Raw genomic sequence first — 18668 nt, forward strand, 5'->3', positions numbered from 1 at the left:
ATAACATGCTGTCTGTGGACATTCTGCTGGGTTCAGTAGAGACATCATGAAGAATGGCTTATATAGCACATGAACCGCATACATGCATATTAAAACCAACTTACCGGGAAGAAACTCAAACATTTCGTCACATCCCATCAGGAACTAATGAGCTTGAGTATAAGGTCATAGTCTCTTCCACTGAGATAGAATTTGAGGCCAGCATGTGATACGTGAGCCCCTGTCTCAAGAAAAGAAAGGAAAGGAGAAGAGATGAGGAGAGAGGAGGGGAAGGGGAAGAGGGGGTAAGAGGACAGGCAGGTAGAGGAGAGGAGGAAAGGAGAGGGGAAGGGAAGGGGAGGGGAGGGGAGAAGGGAGAGGAGAGGAGAAGAGGGGAGAGGAGAGGAAGGGAGGGGAGAAAGGAGGGGAAAAGAGGGGGAGGGGAGAAGAGAGGAAGGGGGGAGAGAGAAGAAGGAAGGAGAAGAGAAAAGGAGAGGAAGGGAGAGGAGAGAAAAGGAGGGGAGGGGAGAGGGGAGGGGAGGGGAGGGGAGGAGAGGGGAGGAGAGGAGAGGAGAGACATAAGGAATTAGGTGGACAAGCCAGACCACAATTCGTCTCGTCAGCCATAGTTGTTGAGGTTTGCTCTGTTGCTATATGTTATAATGCTAAAAACTGGCCACCAGGTTATGTTTGCCCCCAACGAGAAGATCCTCATGTATACCAAAAAAGAGATGCTATGTAACCTTGCCCCCCAAGTTATACCTGATTGGTCAACAAATTTGGTTCAAAGGCTTGGAGTCTGAGATAGAGACCACAGGAAGAGAGAGGAGGAAGGAAGAAGACACCATGGGGCAGTTGAATCCAGAACTCATAGTCCTGGGAGCCGGCTTGTTAGAGTAGGAGTGGCCCAGGTAAAACGTGGCAAGTGATATCTCGGAGTTACTGACAGGGAAATAGACAAGTTAGCATAGAGGGCTGGTATCCACCCAGCTCTATTGCTTTAAGGCTTATTATAAATATAAAGGCTTTGTGTCTTGTTTGGGAACTAAATTATCTAAGGTTGGGTAGGATCCCCAAATAATACCACAATTCATAGTAATAAATTTGCCCTTACAGGAAAAAAAAGGGAAGCAAATAATACACATCGAGATCTATAATAATAATAATAATAATAATAATAATAATAACTACTTTGTCCCTGCAATGGAGATCAAGGTAAGAGGAGTCACCATGGCAGAATCCACTAGAGGGATGGTCCAGCCTGCATCAGCCAGGACCAGAAGGGATAGATGAACAACAAGCTTGTGACAGGACTAGGGATGAGAATGAAGAGAGACCAGAGATGCTCAGAGATGCCTAGATGCTAAGAGGAGTAAGGTCTCTGCTTGAAGGACAGAGGTTCAGGGGGTTCTGTTTGTTCTAACCCAGTTACTCTTTAGACTGTTTCTCAAAGGATTAAAAAAACTCACTAAATGCACACATACCATGCACACATACACGCACACATGCACACAGGCAAGCAGGCACACATCACAGAAGTTGTCAACAGACCATCAGCTAGCTGCGGGTCCTCTGCTTCCTTTCTCCTTGGGCCCTCTGATGCTCAACAGGTGACAAAGAGACTGAAGACTCAGTCTACCAGCTGACATGTCCTTGTAATTTTGCTGTGGCCAGTGCTGCTTTGCCAGTTTTCCCTGATGCCACTTCAGCAGGTACCCTCTCCTCAACATCATCTGGGATACGGGACTCTAATATCTTTCTCTTGTCTTATTTTATTATCATTATAACAATTATTGCTGCTGTCTATTTTTATTATTATTTTGTAGTACAGGGATAGAACTCAGGGCCTCATGCTTGCTAAGTGCGATGGTAAACTTTGTCAACTTGAGTGGATTAATAAATGCCTGGGTCATTTTTGTGGCATCTTTTTGTGTGGGTGTGTGAAGCAGTTAGTGAATAGATTAACTGGGGCAGGACTATGGACGGCACATCTCATCTGCTAGGATTCCCCACTGAATAAAAGGAATAAAAACAAAGCCAGTTGAACTTCCTAATCCTACCAAGGTATGAGTCACATTCACTGTGAGTCACACTCTACCCAGTCACTGACTGAGAGCCAACTCTGCCACATGGCTTCCCCCAACCCTGATTGACAGTGTCCCTTCAAAGTAAGAGGAAAAACAAACAAACAAACAAACAAACAAAAACAAAAAAACCCTCCTCCTTCCTTAAACTGTTCCTGCCAGGCATTCTGTCATAGCAAGAAGAAAAGGAGATAGGGTACCAGGCAACATTCTAGCTCTGAGCTGTGTCTCTGTCCTTGAATTGGATGATTCTCATCCTTCTGGCTTCTCGTATGTCCTTTGGCCATGTAGGTTAGTCTTCTGCACTCCCGAGCCCTGGCTAACCCAGCATGTTACAGGAATCGGCTTTACTTTCTTATCCTAAAAATTCCATTCAGGCCCACCAAGTTGAAACCAACCTTACCAACCTCTCCTTGGTCCCCAGAGGGCTTATTTTCTTCATGCAAATGATTACAAACTCAGCCTCTCTCTCTTTTCCTCAGAATTTCTACCACATAACAGATGACAATGGAAAAAGAGAAAGAGTAGTGTTTTCTTCCTTTGGAAGCTGGTCTCCGCTCGATCAATTTGCTGTATTTAACATTCAAATTTTATGCATATGCTAATAATATGTCATTAAAATTCATGTGTATTCTGACGTCTTTCAGTTTCACTTCTTTTCCTACGCTTTACAATTTCTACTGAATACTGTTAAGTATTACATTGTAAGTACAATTATTTGGCAGCAAGCTTCTGTGTTCTATCCACATCTGAGAAAAAAACAGAATTTAAATACTAAAAATTTCCAGCCTTCATTGTATGCATTTTGGTCTTGCATAGTTTAGAATTCAGGTTTTGGGGTTTTTTTTTCACACACTTGAACCTGGGGGTGCTTGTGTGTGCTGCTGAACGGGCATCTACTATCCTCTGCTTCAAAAGAATCTGGAGAATCACAGAGCTAAGGACCTGGACAGTCATGGGAGCTTTGCTCCTGAGACACAAGCCTTCCTTCTACATATTATTATATTCTTCTACATATTATACATATCTGGATGATGTGGGTAGCTGCTTCTGTTTTCACATTTGGGATGTGCGGAGGCTCATTAATGACCATGTAAGTAATCTGACTGTCACAAAGTAGGTATGTATCTGGAGAGGGAGTAATTTTCAGATTTAACTTAAATAATGTGGATGTCTCTCTACTTTTACCTCGGTATTTCTGCTTGAGGTTCTGAAATAGAACTTCATGTCCACTCTTAAATAGTAATCTTCAGATCTCTCCACACAGCGGGACTCCATTGTCTCCACATCCTCTTGAGGATGTCTGTGCAGCTGTGCAGTGCCATGGCCCCAGCTCTCCCTCACTGGGTAGGCCTACTTTGTCTCCTTCAGTTTACCAGACCCAGCTGCCATCCAGAAGCCCTCCATCTCAGCTCCCTCCTACTCTGTCATATTGTAGAGCAATTGCTACAGAACCAGAGTCTTCACATAGCCCAGAAGACAGGAGTAAGATGCCACGGAGCTAGGAGACTTTTGACGCCATCTTTGGCTCGAGAGGGAGCATCTCACTGTAACTATTTTTAATACTATTTGATTGGTTTTCATCTTGGGAGAAACCTAAAGTCATTTTATCAGCATCTTGATATAAAATTAAGACTTCTCAATCATATACTGCTTGAGTTTGAGGTTAAGTTGTGGTCAGTACGAATAACCTTATCACACTACAAATAATGTGTTATGTCCAGAAAGATTTTATCAGTTCTTTATTTTTTTTTTTTTTACTATTTGAAGAACTGAAGGGTAAGTAGTGTGCAGACTTCGTTTAAAGAGCCTTTACTATGCTATACAAGGAAACATTACGCGTTCTGTTCTGTAACCTTCCAGCTACTGCACAGACCTAGACTTGGCTTGCACAGATGCTAAACTAATCATTTACCAATAATTTCAATGGGTCCTGAAATTTTGAACACATATGTCTAGTTATGTCTGTTCTCCCTTCAAGACAATAAAAATAACCAAAAAGGAAGCAAAAAGAAAATCAATTTGTTCCCACAACTAAATTATGTTTGATTGTATATCTTACAGACATACTGATGGAGTAAAGGAACCATCAGTCCTACCCAGCGCTTGTCACTGTGAGCTGCAATAATGGCTGCCCTAGGGGGCATGGCCACTGGTACTATAGTGGCACCAGTAATGGGAGTAACTGTCACTTTCTGATTATGTTTAAGTCCCATTCCACGAGATAAAATCCATACCTGGAGCCATTATTAGACCAAGAACCTATGACTAGACAGGTTATAGCCCCTAGAAGGAAAAAAGGAACCCCACCATTATTCTGCTAAACTGACATTAAAGGGACTCCTGACGATATCACTGTACCCATAAACTAATTCTCTCTCAACCCTCATCAGACAAGCTTCTGTCTGAAATAGATGAGGATTGCCACAGAGATCTACAACTAGCCACGGGAAAATAAGACAATGTGAATTGCTAAATTCTAAATAGAACATATCATTTACCTGTAGCATATAGTGAAAATAAGGGTATTCTCCTCCACAGAGATCATTGTAGAAGACACGGTAGAAACAACATAAGAGCCATAGGAAAATAGAGGAAGGAACGGTGTCTTCTGGATACAGTGGGGAAGCTGAATGTATGACCTCACAGTGGTTGTGAGAGCATGCACAAGAGGGAAGTCAGGCACCAAACCCCATCTCTAGCTGTTTAAATATTGACAGTTAGCTGCTGGAAATGGTAAGGACACTTTTCTCTAAGAGTATAAGCTGACCTGGCAAGCTGACCGTGCCCCATGGGAAGGCCACATATCCAAGAATATTTAGGAGGGAAAAATTGCTCTTGATGGGTTAGTTGTTTTTGAAAGACATAAATTTGGGTGGATGGGCAAGAAAGATGGATCAGGGAAGAGTTGGGGGCTAGGGAACATGGTCAAAACACAAACCACGTTTTACAACATTCTCATAATAAAAATGTTAAAGTATGTCTATATTTAGTCTGAGATATATAGATATATAGAGAGATAGATATACATTGTATACATATACATATATATGTGAAATTGCTTAACTGTAGCAATATACTTAACATTGAATCCCTGACCTAATTATTGCTATAACACATTACCTCAGCCTCTACTTTCACACGCCCAGTGAAAATATAAACCCTGCACCATTACAAATTCCAACGGCAGCCGAATACATCCAATTATAATCAGTTCCGTGAAGTCCCGCTCTGCATTAGGCATAATTAACCATGTGATAATAATCAGTATAATAACATTTAATGTGCTGCGGTAGCATTTATAAACTGCTCGCGTGGATTCTAGAAAACAGAGTCAGCTTCGATGCCAACCGTAACTGTCTGTAACCCTTTCCTGGTTGAAATTTCATGCCTGATTCTTAATAGAAAATTCTCAATATACCTACCTGAACAGGAAAATTTGAATTTGCCTAAGGACACTATATTTGTTGTTAATTTTAAAAGCCTCTCCTTTTCTCAAAATATTACTTACTATCATAACCTTTAATAAATTCATCATTAAATGTTGACACCCTAAAAGAGAACCTATTACTGACATTCTTTTAAAATGTTAAGCATTCCCCAAGTGGCTGAGATTTCTGCTAACATAATAGAGTGATTTAATAATCTTTAATTAATTGCACCTGCAATTTAAGAAGGGTATCACATGTGACTTATCTCAATAATGAAATTTTTCTTGGTATCTTTACAGGAAATGAAATTCATGTCCATTCAATGGGGAGAATCATTGTTTATTCTAACACATAGTGATTTTCTTTTAGAATTTTTATTGATATGTATTCACTGTCCATAAGCACAGGTTTTACAAAGACGTTTTCATAAAGCTTTCCATATGCTTCAGCTATACTTTCCTTTTCTTTCCACTCCCCACTCTCATTATTTTACATCCATAACTTCAGACATTCTCACTTTCTACTTTTGGGTTTTTATGCACATATGCAATTTTATACATACAGTAATTATCTGTCCTTAATCTACTTTGTTTTGCTTAATATGTTGAGAGATGGTGGTATCTGTTTTCCAGCAAATGACAGGATCCAGTTCTTTTTTTTTTTTTTTTGGTTTTTCGAGGCAGGGTTTCTCTGTGCTGTCCTGGAACTCACTCTGTCGATCAGGCTGGCCTCGAACTCAGAAATCCGCCTGCCTCTGCCTCCCAAGCACTGGGATTAAAGGCGTGTGCCACCACCGCCCAGCCCAGTTCTTTACAGATGAATAAACTCCATTGTGTACACATCCACTGTCTATCATCCACTCCTCATGATGAACACTGAACTGACTGGTTTTGTGTGTCAACTTGACACACACTAGAGGTATCACAGAGAAAAGAGCCTCCCTTGAGATGATGCCTCCATGAGATCCAGCTGTAAGGCATTTTCTCAATTAGTGGTCAATGGGGAGGATACAGCCCATTGTGGGTGGTGCCATCTCTAGGCTGGTAGCCCCAGGTTCTATAAGAAAGCAAACTAAGCAAGCCAGAGGAAGCAAGCCAATAAGCAGCATTCCTCCATGCCCTCTGCATCAGTTCCTGCCTCCAAGTTCCTGCCCTGTGTGAGTTCCTGTCCTGACTTCCTTTGGTGATGAACAGCAGTGTGGAAGGGTAAGCTAAATAAATGCTTTCCTCCCCAACTTGCTTCTTGGTCATGTTTTGTGCAGGAATAGAAACCCTGACTAAGACAGATACCCAAGCTACTTCTATAATTTAGCTATTGGAACAATACAGCAATAACGTGGCTGTGTAGGTGTCTCTGTACTGTTCCAACATAGGAACAGTATACATGGACCATGTGGTGGCCTCTGGGCTCGCTTACATAGTGGGTCACATGTTTCCATTCCTACCAGCAGTGAATAAGGTTCCCTTTTCCCATATTCTCAGCATCATTTGTTATACTTCATTTTAATGCCAGCCACTCTGCATGTGGTGAAATGAAGTCACAGTCTTGGTTTAAGTGTAGTAACCATCTTTATTGTACTTTTCCTCTCTGTAATTCTGAGGTCAATTAGGTTGGATATGAAGCAGCATTCCCAACCTTCATGCTCTTTACCCCTCTGGGCTAACTTCACTCACATCCTTAAATGACAATACTCACTAGAACTCGAAGTGTTTATTTTGCTAGAATGAAGAAGACAATAAACTCTACAGCATGGCCAAATTTAATTGGCTCTTCTATGATTTACTGGGCATTGAAGTCATGAGTCTAGACAGAACCTCAGTAAGGCTTAGAACCCTCTACACAAGAAGGTGTCTAACAACATTAGTTCTTGATGAGCTTTGGACGGGATTCTTATTATAAACACACTTACATGTTTTTTTTTCATCTCTTGTTTCAGGTGTGTGTGTGTGTGTGTGTGTGTGTGTTGCTGTCATGTAACTCTAAGGCCAGCCTTATGCATGCCAAGCAGACACTCTAACACCAAGTCCATCCATAACCCTGTTCCATGACAATTTGACTGGCATTCTCTCTGACTCTGTTTATTCTTGTATCTTTAAAAGCTACTCTGAATAAACCTTTTACTTGTTTGTGAGTTTTTGTATTTTTTTTTTGTTTTGATCAGTACTTGGTAACAAACCTAGGGTCTTTTGCATACTGAGTAAGGCATCTGCTATGAAGTTTAATTCTCAGTTTGCTTTTGAGACAAGGCCTCACTGTGTAACTCAGACTAGACTTGAATTCACTGTATAGACCAGGCTGGCTTCAAACTCACAATCCTCCTGCATCGTTTTCCAAACCCTGCTATTATAGGCATTCACTACCACATCTAGCTATGAGTTGCTTGTTTGCTTCTTTATTGTGTTGTATAGAGAACTAAACCAAGGTGTGTGTGTGTGTGTGTGTGTGTGTGTGTGTGTGTGTGTTATGCAAGTGTGCTGCCACAGAGCTATATATCCATCCCTTAATAAACTCTCAGCTATCCACCCTTCTAGGTAAGGGCTCTGTCACATTATATGTGCAACCACTTCATGTTCAGAAAACCAAAAACTGGCAGAGAATATCTCTCAGGATGCTTTCCATTTCATCGTTCCAAAATAAGAGTGGAAATCTACCGGATGACACCTGCATCTAAAAGGCTTTTCAACTGATAACCAAAGTATGCAAACTACCTTGATTCGGAGGAGAAATCCAGATTGCCAGAGCTTACTTGACGAGAGAATAAACTGGTATGGCTAGAGAAATCCATTCACATTTCATCTGTGCTAGGAAGAAGAAACAGAGAGGGATAAATAGGAAAGCCAAAAAGGCTCTCATCTCAGATACAATCTTGTATAATGGCCTCAGAGATTCACCTGCCTGTCTGCAGAGAGTTAAGGTGGTATCACTGAGATGTTCTCTCTTCTTTGAGTGTAAAGAAAACTATCACGGACTTAGATACCATTCCTTTTTTTCCCAGCCTGTGTCCCTATGTATTCCAGTGTGGTGGTTTGAATGAGAAATGTTCCCCATAACCTTAGGCATTCGTATACTTGGATTTGACTTGGTGGTATTTCTTAGTGAGGTTTGTATAATACTGCCTTGCTGAAGGAAGTCTGAGAGAAGGCTTTTGTATTACAAGGTCTCTTCTACTTTATTTGCTCTCTCTGCTTTGTGCTTGTGGCTTGCGATGTGACTATTTGCCCCTGAAACCATGTCTGCTGCTTGCTGCCATGCTTGCCCTCCATGGTGATTCTTCTGTAACTGTAAACCAAGATAGACACTCCCTTCTGAAAATTGTCTTGGTCATGATGTTTAATCTCAGCAACAGAAAAATTAATGACTATACCCAGGCTAGCCTTGAACTCAAAATCTTCCTACCTTGACCTCCTGAGTGGTAGGATTGCAAGCATGGACGCCATGCCTGGCAGGACGCTAACTCAAATCCCTACGTTATTTGCTCCTGTTTATAAATGATGATGGCTGATAACAAAATGAAGCCAAAAGAAAATGAGGAAACTATATGAAAGCACCACGATTCTTTTATCCTCAAAAAGAGAGCATATGGCTCATAAATATTGATATGAGAGGCAGGATCAGGAATGTTCTATCCTGGGGGAGGAGACTTCTCACCTGCTCTCTGTTCTGAAATCCCCCAAAGCACTCACTTACGCCAAAAATATTTGTCTACTGTGGACCAAGCCCTGTGCCAGAGATACAGACATAAATAATGCATGATCTCCGCTCTCACAAGACTTGCATTTTAATTAGAGAAGCTAACTGAAGTAAATACAGACTAACTACAGGGTGCTGTGATAATTGCTGAAAGTATGCCACAGAGGAAACAAAGGTTAGAAGGCAAGAAACACAGTCAGATAAAAAATAAAAACAAGGCAAAAATATGCAGAACTACCACACATGGCGGTCGGCCTGACAGAGCCCGTGCAGTGGCAGAAAGTTTCATAAAGCCATAGTGCAACAAGCCCACTACAGATGATAGCGAGTACGTGATGCAAGGAGAAAGGCAAAGATGATCTCCAACTGGTGACCCTGCCCTTCCTCTCCTGTCTATCATTCCACTCTGTACTGCCATCTCTCCTTATCTACCGAGCTACAATACAACCACTACTCACAAATATTCTCCACTCTTTCCCCTTTCTTGCTACGCCACATCTCATAGCAAAAGACAAACTTGATTAGACTCACTCTTCTTTGTCCCGCACAGGTGCAACTTTCCCTGAAAAGATGTGAGTAAATCTCCACTTGCCTCAGATAGGACACAAGTAACTAGGGTAGAGGCAAAGGAGCTGTCCCATCCGAGTCTAGATTTCTGAGCCAATGAGTGCACTGAGCTTGTTTACAGGAGCATGGTAGAGTGTTTACTTGCAGAAGCACGGGTGGCCCATTGTTAGAAAGCCCACTCCAACCTGGGAGAAAACTTATGAAAGCAGTATCCACGGAGCTCCCTGTGCAGCGTGAGGCTACTCAACAGGACAAAAATGACTCTACCAAAAATATTCGTAGTCTCTCCCCACTAATAGAAGCCCCTGGAAGGTAGAAAACCAGGTTGACCTTGAAAGATGTCACATTCTAGGAATGAAATGATTAGAATCTAAACCAGTTGAAACTAGATGCCCTTGGACCATCGGGTATGTCACATTTACAGTATACAATTCTCAGAAACAAATTGAACATGGTCTGAAAATATTTTTAGTAATATTTTCATTTTTTTAATAAAACTTGCACTTGTGGCCATGGATGCCATCAACAAAGCACAGTGCCCTAACTTCTTACTACTAAGTTCCGAATCCTATAGACCTCATTGCCGCCCACCAGCACCATAGGGTGATAATCAAGCCTTTACTATGAGAAGTCATGAGAGACAATCCAACACATACAACAGAAGTTAAAATACAAAAAAATAAAATAAACTTTTTCCGGAGAAGACATATTTGACAATAAATAATAAAGACTGCAAGGAAATTGTTCCTGATCCTGAACAGGAAGAGATGGTACCTAGACACTGAAGAATCTATGCATGTGTGTATTAGACAACAAAGGAAGAATGAGTTTTCTACTCACTGTCCTCTATCTCGCTTATAAATTACCATACTTCTTAGATACTTATGATATTTGTCATAAATTTAATCAAACTGTTATAACTCCCAGGGCTCTGGATTCCTAGAACTGGTCCTATTACTGTTCACCTGCCTGTTGGTTTTGATCTCTCTCCTCTATTCCTTGTAACTTATATAGTAGTATATCCAGGACATCTGTCTCTCCAAGGCCTGAGAGAATGATAGGGAAACTTCATCTCGGATACTGCAGCAATATGACTGCTTACACAAGGTCCCAACAATGACAATATCAATTGGGATGCTGATATAAAACAGGGAAAGCTCATGGGGCCCCACTCCTAGATGAAGAACTACAGGTAACTAAGGACCTTCTTAGGAAAGGAGAGTTAGCCTCTCCCAGGGGTAAGACCCCTAATTGGTTATCCAGTACCAAGTAGTCAACCCTGAAATCGTATACATACAAGTAACACTAAGTGGACCCAGCATGTTATACTTATGTATTTATAAATATATATGTAACAAAAATAAAAATGGTTATTCATTTGAAAGGGAGTGGGGTGGATTATGAGAGCAGTAGGAAAGAAAGGATATGGGAGGTGTTGGAGGTGAAAAGGAAAGAGGAATATGATGTAATTATATTTCAATTAAAATTTTTGTAAATGTTTTCAAGTCTTCCACTTTACTTTTTCAAAAAAATCCTACTTCAGATGGATATTTCGAAAACCATGCATATTTCAAATAATTCTATCTATGACTACCTTTCATGTTGCTGTAATAAAATATCTGTCTTAAGAACTTAAGAGAGAAAAGACTTTTCCTGGGTCACAGTTCAAGGGGCTACAGTCCATCCTGGTGGGGAAAGCACACCAACAGAAGCAACTTCAGTTGCGGTGGTAGGAGTTTGCTTCCAATTTGTCAGACCAGAAAGCAGACACAGGGAAGGAATCAGGACCAAACTATAAACCATAATGCCTACTCCAGTGGCTCAGTTCCTCCAGTCTGATTCTAGCTCTTAAGGTTTCCAAGACTTTCAAGATTGCGTGAGCAGCTGATGACCATCTATTCAAACACATGAGCCTGTGGGGGGACATTGTACATTAATCATCTTTGTAATCCTCTACTAAGAAACAAAAGTGTCCTATTTTGGCTACTTCCTGTCATCTTTCAATGTGTCATGATCCAAGAGATCAGGATGATCTCCTAGTGTTAATTCTGCCTTTCCCTAAATCAGTAGTTCTCAACTGTCCTAATGCTGAGACCCTTTAATTCAGTTCCTTAAGTTGTAGCGACCCCTAAACCATAAAATTATGTTCTTTACTACTTTATAATTGATCTTGCTACTGTTATGAGTCAAACTGTAAATATCTGTGTTTTCTGTTAGTCTTTGGGGGTTGCAACCCACAGGTTGAGAACCACTACCTAGACAAACACAGATTCTAGTTTCAAAAAAAGAATGCTGGAAAAAAGACCTCTTTTAATAGTTTATCAATGGATCATTCTTTAGCTGAAAATAAACTTGAACATCGACAGCATGCAAGAGTTGTTTCATTCTATTTAGAATACAGGCAAGAGCCTGAATGTCTGTCCCGTTGCATCTCATGCCACCCTCCTTTCTCTTAATTCTTACTGGTATAAGCCACACACAACCTCATCAAAGATACTTTCTCTATCAAAAATGCTTCCACTCAACCCTGTTTCTCCACTATCTAATGTTATGCTGTTATCCTATATAGTAATTCTGTTTTATTCTAGTCTCTTTCTTATTTGAATGTAAGCTTAATGAAGTTGAAGTCTTCATCATTTTTATTGTTGCAACTTCATTGCCTAAAACAGCTCCTGAAACACAGTAGGCATTCAATAAATATTTATTGTGCATGATAAAGTAACTTTCAGCATTACCAAGAAGCACTGTGGCCATAAACCTATGGAAACATGGGTGAGATTCAGTTGTTTCCATCAGTCACACAAAACGCATCCTGCACATGAGTTCCAGATGAAAACCTGACTTACCATCCTTCTTGGTGTCCTAAGTTCAGCCCAGTGTTTAAAATCTTAGACTCTTCTTCACATTTATTATACAATAAATTTCAGACTTCTATACATAACATTCAAAGTCACTCAGCCCAGTTATAAGTTTCGATCTCTGAATTTTTAGATTCTACTTACAAAATGTGAGTACCTAGAATATTGGCTTCCATTCCATGCCTTCACCCACAAACTTCCTTCTGCACATGCAATGCAATTCTATCCTTCAGGAGATGCTAGTATGTTCTAAGTCTCCATCACAATGTCTTAAATAACTTCAAAGTATCCCTGGCTTTCTCCCAAATTCTCAATAACATCAGCAGTATCTGTCAGTTCTTAGCAACTTCTTTAGTGGATTGTCAGTTTATGTTCCATGATATTTCTACTCAAAGAAATATGGAATAGTTGGGTAGGACAAATGTATTTGTATCAGTCATAGAGTTATGGCTGTAGAGGTGACTCAGATAGTAAAGTGCTTGTCATGTAAGTGTGAGAACCTGAGTTTAATCCCAGTGCCCATGAGAAAAAAAATCTAGCCAGAGTTATGAAACCAGGGACAAGATAACTGAGATTTTGCTAGTCAATCAGCCAAACCAAATCAATGATCTCTAGATTTGATGAGAGACCTGCCTCAAAAAGAATATGGAAAAGAATATAGTTGAGGAACACATATCACACAAACATACACCACAGAATTGGGGCTATAATAGGTATCTAATAAATTAACTAATGTGTGGACACATATACTATGCATAAGTCATAAGTGCTTCTGTCTCTGATATTATACTGAGGAGCTGTTCTGAGTCAAGATTGTTTATAGCTTGAATACTGAAGGAAGAATGTGATTCAATTGGAAATTTACATTCCTTAATATGACATGGCAAAGACTTAAAGGCCAGTTTTTACAGATGTAATTTATAAATATACAGCACTCAGAACAGAAGGTGTAGAAAATAAAGAAGAGAGGACTCCTTCTCTGGTCTCTTTTTCCCCAAATTCAGGAACATATGTATAAAGTTCCCTGGGAAGTTGTTCAGTATGAAAATTTGCTCACTAATTCTCTTTCTTCCTGCCTTTACTCTTCAGATTGAGTTTAGAGCACCAAGACATTGATCCTCAGCCAATAGGAAACCCTTCATTCCTCAACTCTGCATGCTTATTAAGCACTGATGAAGGCACAGAATACTGCTTTGAACTTGCAGGTTATGTTTCCATACCCAGGACCCCACAATGTCTCTGGAGTCCTTAGAGGGACTGCCCCAGAAGGACAACAGATGTCACCCTCATGTTTCCCTAATTCTCCTTCTCTTCAACCTGATTTTGTTTGTTCTTTTAACTCTTTTTAGAAAGAGAACAGTATTCTTGGTTCAAAAATATGGGTTTGCTTTATTTTGCATAAGTTTGCATAATGAAGCAATAACTCAAAATATGGGTAAATAAATTCATCAGTCAGCCTAAATCATTGTATTCAAGTTCAACATTGGTGGTACTACACATAAAAAATACCTATAATTTTTAAGATAATCACAATCTGGATCAAGAAGAGGTAAGAGTCTTCTGTAATGGCACAGCCTACCAAGCTTGTGAGAGCCCTTGGAGTCAGTCTGTTTTCACTAACTAACTCTACAGAGTGTGAACTGGGACCCTTCTTTTCCACCAGTGCTATTGATATAGCTCAGATGTGACCCCTCCAGAGAAGGCATTTATTAATGTCTTTGTTTTGGGAGCCCTAGCATTTTTTTTTCTGCACATGGTCAGATAATCCTTTTTTTTTTTTTTCATTTGAAACTACTATATTTTTCTTCACTACCCCATTGGACAATTTTTTTTTCTAAATGTGTGACTTTGCATTGCTCCCCATTAAAATGACCTGTGGAGTCCATCCTAGTACTTTGGGAACATGATCTACAAGTCTGAAATTTCAGCAAGTGACATAGATACTTCCTACTGACATGAAATTTTTGATCCCTTACTATATGAACACACACACATACACACACACACACACACACATACACACACACACAATCATATTACAAGCACATTCCTCCTTCTGAGAAAAAGCTATATACTAAGCATATAGTGGAACATAGAATTTTTCTTTTGCATCAGTCATTGGAAGGAATGATGATTGACCTAGAGGAGGGTGGCCAATCACTGGGAGATGATGGAAAATCGTAACACCATTCTGAAAATCTGTTTCTCATTTTCATTCACTGGCAAATATATCTGATTAAGAGTCAGGATCCTCCATAGTCTGTAATTCGCCTGCATTCCCATCTGGAAATGAAACATATTTGAGCCACATGACTCCTTCTGACTTCAAGAGGCTAAGCATGTGGAGATGATTGAAAGTACATAGAGAAGAACTGTCTGCAATGTCAACTATCTGAAGGTTTTAGGAATTAATAAAGTACTACAGATCACAGTTGAACCAAGTAAGTATATTAACTACATGAAAGATTTAGACATTTTCCTTCTCTCTTCTGCTGAGAACAAATTTTACAAGTCCAGTTGTCTTTGTAGCTGAGTTTTGTTATTTTTATTGTTTCAGTTTTAGAGTTTTTATGAATGAGTACAATGTACTTTCATATTGTCCACATCCTTTAATTATTCTTTCCACGTCCCCCACACCAATGTCAGAAATTCTACATATATCCAGTTGGAATGTGAGCATGATCAGCTTATCAGGAGTCTTATCCCTGAAGAAAATTTACACACACACACACACAGAGCCACCAACTACTTTAAGTCCTTTCTCTGTTAATTCTGGAATATTGACTGATGTGGTCTCGTACAAGTCTTGTACAGGAAACCACGTAGCTACAGTGGTCCTCCTATGTATGGAAATCACTGTCTCACTAGTGAGACTAGTCCTCTTGGTCCTCTGACTCTTACAATCTTTCTGTATCTCTTCCATGATGCTTCCTGAACCTACAGTGGAGACGTTGTCTTGTAGATGTCCTCTTTTGAGATGAGGAATATACAGCTGCTAAATCTCTGCACATTGATCAGTCATAGTTTTCTGTTATGGCTTCTATAAAAAAAAGAAGCTTCTGTAATGAGGGATGAGAGATGAATTAATTAAGAAATCCTTCATTAGCGGTTTTATCAGTCTTTCTCACGGCATTTCTCCCTAGTGCTCAGGTAACTCTATGAAGCTGGCTTATCTCAAACAAGTCCTCCCAGTGGGGTCACATGTAGTGGCTTTCTGTTAGCTTTCCTGTCCATCACTAAAACATGTGGAGCCACAAGAAGGCTAATCAACAACATTCCACAAATATCAAGTAACTAAGTTATAGCCTAGCTAACCCATGTCAAGTGGATGGATACACATGGCCTTCTTTCTAATGTTACCCAGGTGTTTCTAATGAGGTAAAGGCAATTGCTGAGAGAAGTGCTGTTCACGATGACTACCCTAAGAAATGTCCTTGGAATTAGAAAAGACAACAAGTACACTGAAAGAAGTATAGTATCCAAAGGCTCAGCAGATCAGCACACCTGCCCCTCTGACCACCCCAGAGTCTGCAGGTCTCCCAGGAAATCTGCCTTACCAAGGGACACAGGTGAGACCCCTACCCAAATTACTGCCCCAGCTGCAACCCCCACAGAGCCCAGCAGACATGGGACACCTCCTTCTGTGAAACCTCCATCTTCCTTCCTGTCTGCACTTCCCTGGGGGGTGTGGGGGTGGACTGGTGTGCCTGCTCCTCCCCCCATATCCCACAGCCAGCCCCCTTCCCAGGATATCTGCCGTAAACAAGAACACAGGTCATAGGAGAACCGCCCTAACTAGGAACATAGCAGGACTACTCTAACCAAGGACACAGGTATGCTTCCCCCTACCCAACCAAAGACAGCAATGTCTGCCTCTCAGGAAGCCTGCTTTAACCCAGGTCACAGAGGTTAACTTGGATCCAGACAGAGACACCCAGGCAAGTACAAGAACATACGCAACAGAAACCAATGCAATTCAGAACCCAGTTCTCCCAGCACTGCAAGCCCTGGATACCCTAACATACCTGAAAAGCATGATGCTAACCTAGAGGCCTTTAAGGAAGATATACATAACTCACTTAAAGAAGTACAGAAAAACACAGGCAAACATGTAGAAGCCCTTAAAAAGGAAACAAATCCCTTAAAGAAATATGGGATGGGGGGAGAAATACAGGAAAATACAATCAAAAAAGTGAAAGAATTGAACAAAGCAGTACAAGATCTTTATAAAAAAAAAAAAAGGAAGTAGAAACAATAAAGAAATCACAAATGGAGCCAACCCTTGAGATGGAAAACCTAGGGAAGAGGTTATGAACTAAAAATGATGTGACCAACAGGATACAAGAGATAGAAGAGAAAATCTTAAGTATAGAAGATACAGTAGAAAATATTGACACAATGGTCAAAGAAAATACAAAGCATAAAAATGTTCTAACCCAAAACATCCAGGAAATTCAGGACACAATGAAAAGACCAAACATAAGAATAATAGGAATAGAAGAGAGCAAAGATTCCCAGCTTAAAGGGCTAGAAAACATATGCAACAAAATCATAGAAGAAAACTTCCCTAACCTAAATAAACGTACAAGAAGTTTACAGAACACCAAATAGATTGGAACAGAAAAGAAAATCTTCCTATCACATAAAAGTCAAAATACTAAATGCACAGAACAAAAAAAGAAATTAAAAGCAGTAAGGAAAAAATGCCAAGTAACATATACAGGCAGACCTGTCGGAATTATACCAGACATCTCAACAGAGACTGTAAAACCAGAAGATCCTGGACAGATGTCATGCAGATGCTAAGAGAACACAAATACCAGTCCAGGCTAACAAACTCTCAATCATCATACATAGAGAAGCCAAGATATTCTATGACAAAATGAAATTTAAACAGTATCTTTCTACTAATCAAGCCCTACAGAGAATACTAGAAGGAAAACTCCAACACAAGGAGGGTATCTACACCCAAGAAAACACAAGACATTGATGATCTCACAATAAACCCAAAGGAAGATAAACAGATAAACACACACACATACACACACACACACACACAATGCCACCTACAACAACAAAAATAACAGAAACCTACAATCACTGGTCTTTAATATCTCTCAACAAACATCAATGGACTCAATTGCCCAATAAACAGGCATAGGCTATCAGACTGGATATGCAAGAAAATCCAGCATTTTGCTACATACAAGAAACATACCTCGGTGACAAAGACAGACACTACCTCAGAATAAAAGGCTGGAAAGACATTTTTCAAGCAAAAGGTCCCAAGAAACAAGTAGGAGTAGACATTCTAACATTCGATAAGATAGACTTTCAACCAAAAGTTATCAAAAGAGATGGGGAAGGACATTTCAACTCATCAAAGGAAAAATCCACCAAGATGAAGTCTCAATTCTGAACATCTATGCCCCAAATGCAAGGACACCACATTTATAAAGCTCAAAACACACACTGAACATCACACAATAATAGAGGGAGAATTTAACACCCCACTCTCACCAATGGACAGGTCATCAAAACATAAATTAAACAGAGACACAGTGAAACTAATAGAAGTTATGAACCAAAAGAATTTAACAGATATATACAGAACATTTCACCCTAAAACAAGAGAATATGCCTTCTTCTTAGCACCTCATGGTACTTTCTCTAAAACTGATCATATAATTAGTCACAAAACAAGCCTCAACAAATACAAAAAGATTTTTAAAATCCCATGTATCCTATCAGATCACTATGGACTTAGGCTAGATTACAATAACAACAAAAACAACAGTAAGCCCACATTCATGGAAACTGAACAATTCTCTACTCAATGATAACTTGGTCAGAGAATAAATGAAGAAAAAAATTAAAGGCTTTCTAGAATTCAATGAAAATGAAGACAAGACATACCCAAACTTATGGAACACATTGAAAGCTAAGAGAAAAATTCACACCACTAAGTACCCTTGTAAAGAAATTGGAGAGGTCCTACACTAGCAACTTAACAGGATACCTGAAAGCTAGAAGGAGGAGGACGAGGGGTAAGGGGAGGG

This window comes from Grammomys surdaster, unplaced genomic scaffold (genome assembly GCF_004785775.1).
Source record: "Grammomys surdaster isolate TR1022 unplaced genomic scaffold, NIH_TR_1.0 373, whole genome shotgun sequence".
Taxonomy (NCBI): domain Eukaryota; kingdom Metazoa; phylum Chordata; class Mammalia; order Rodentia; family Muridae; genus Grammomys; species Grammomys surdaster.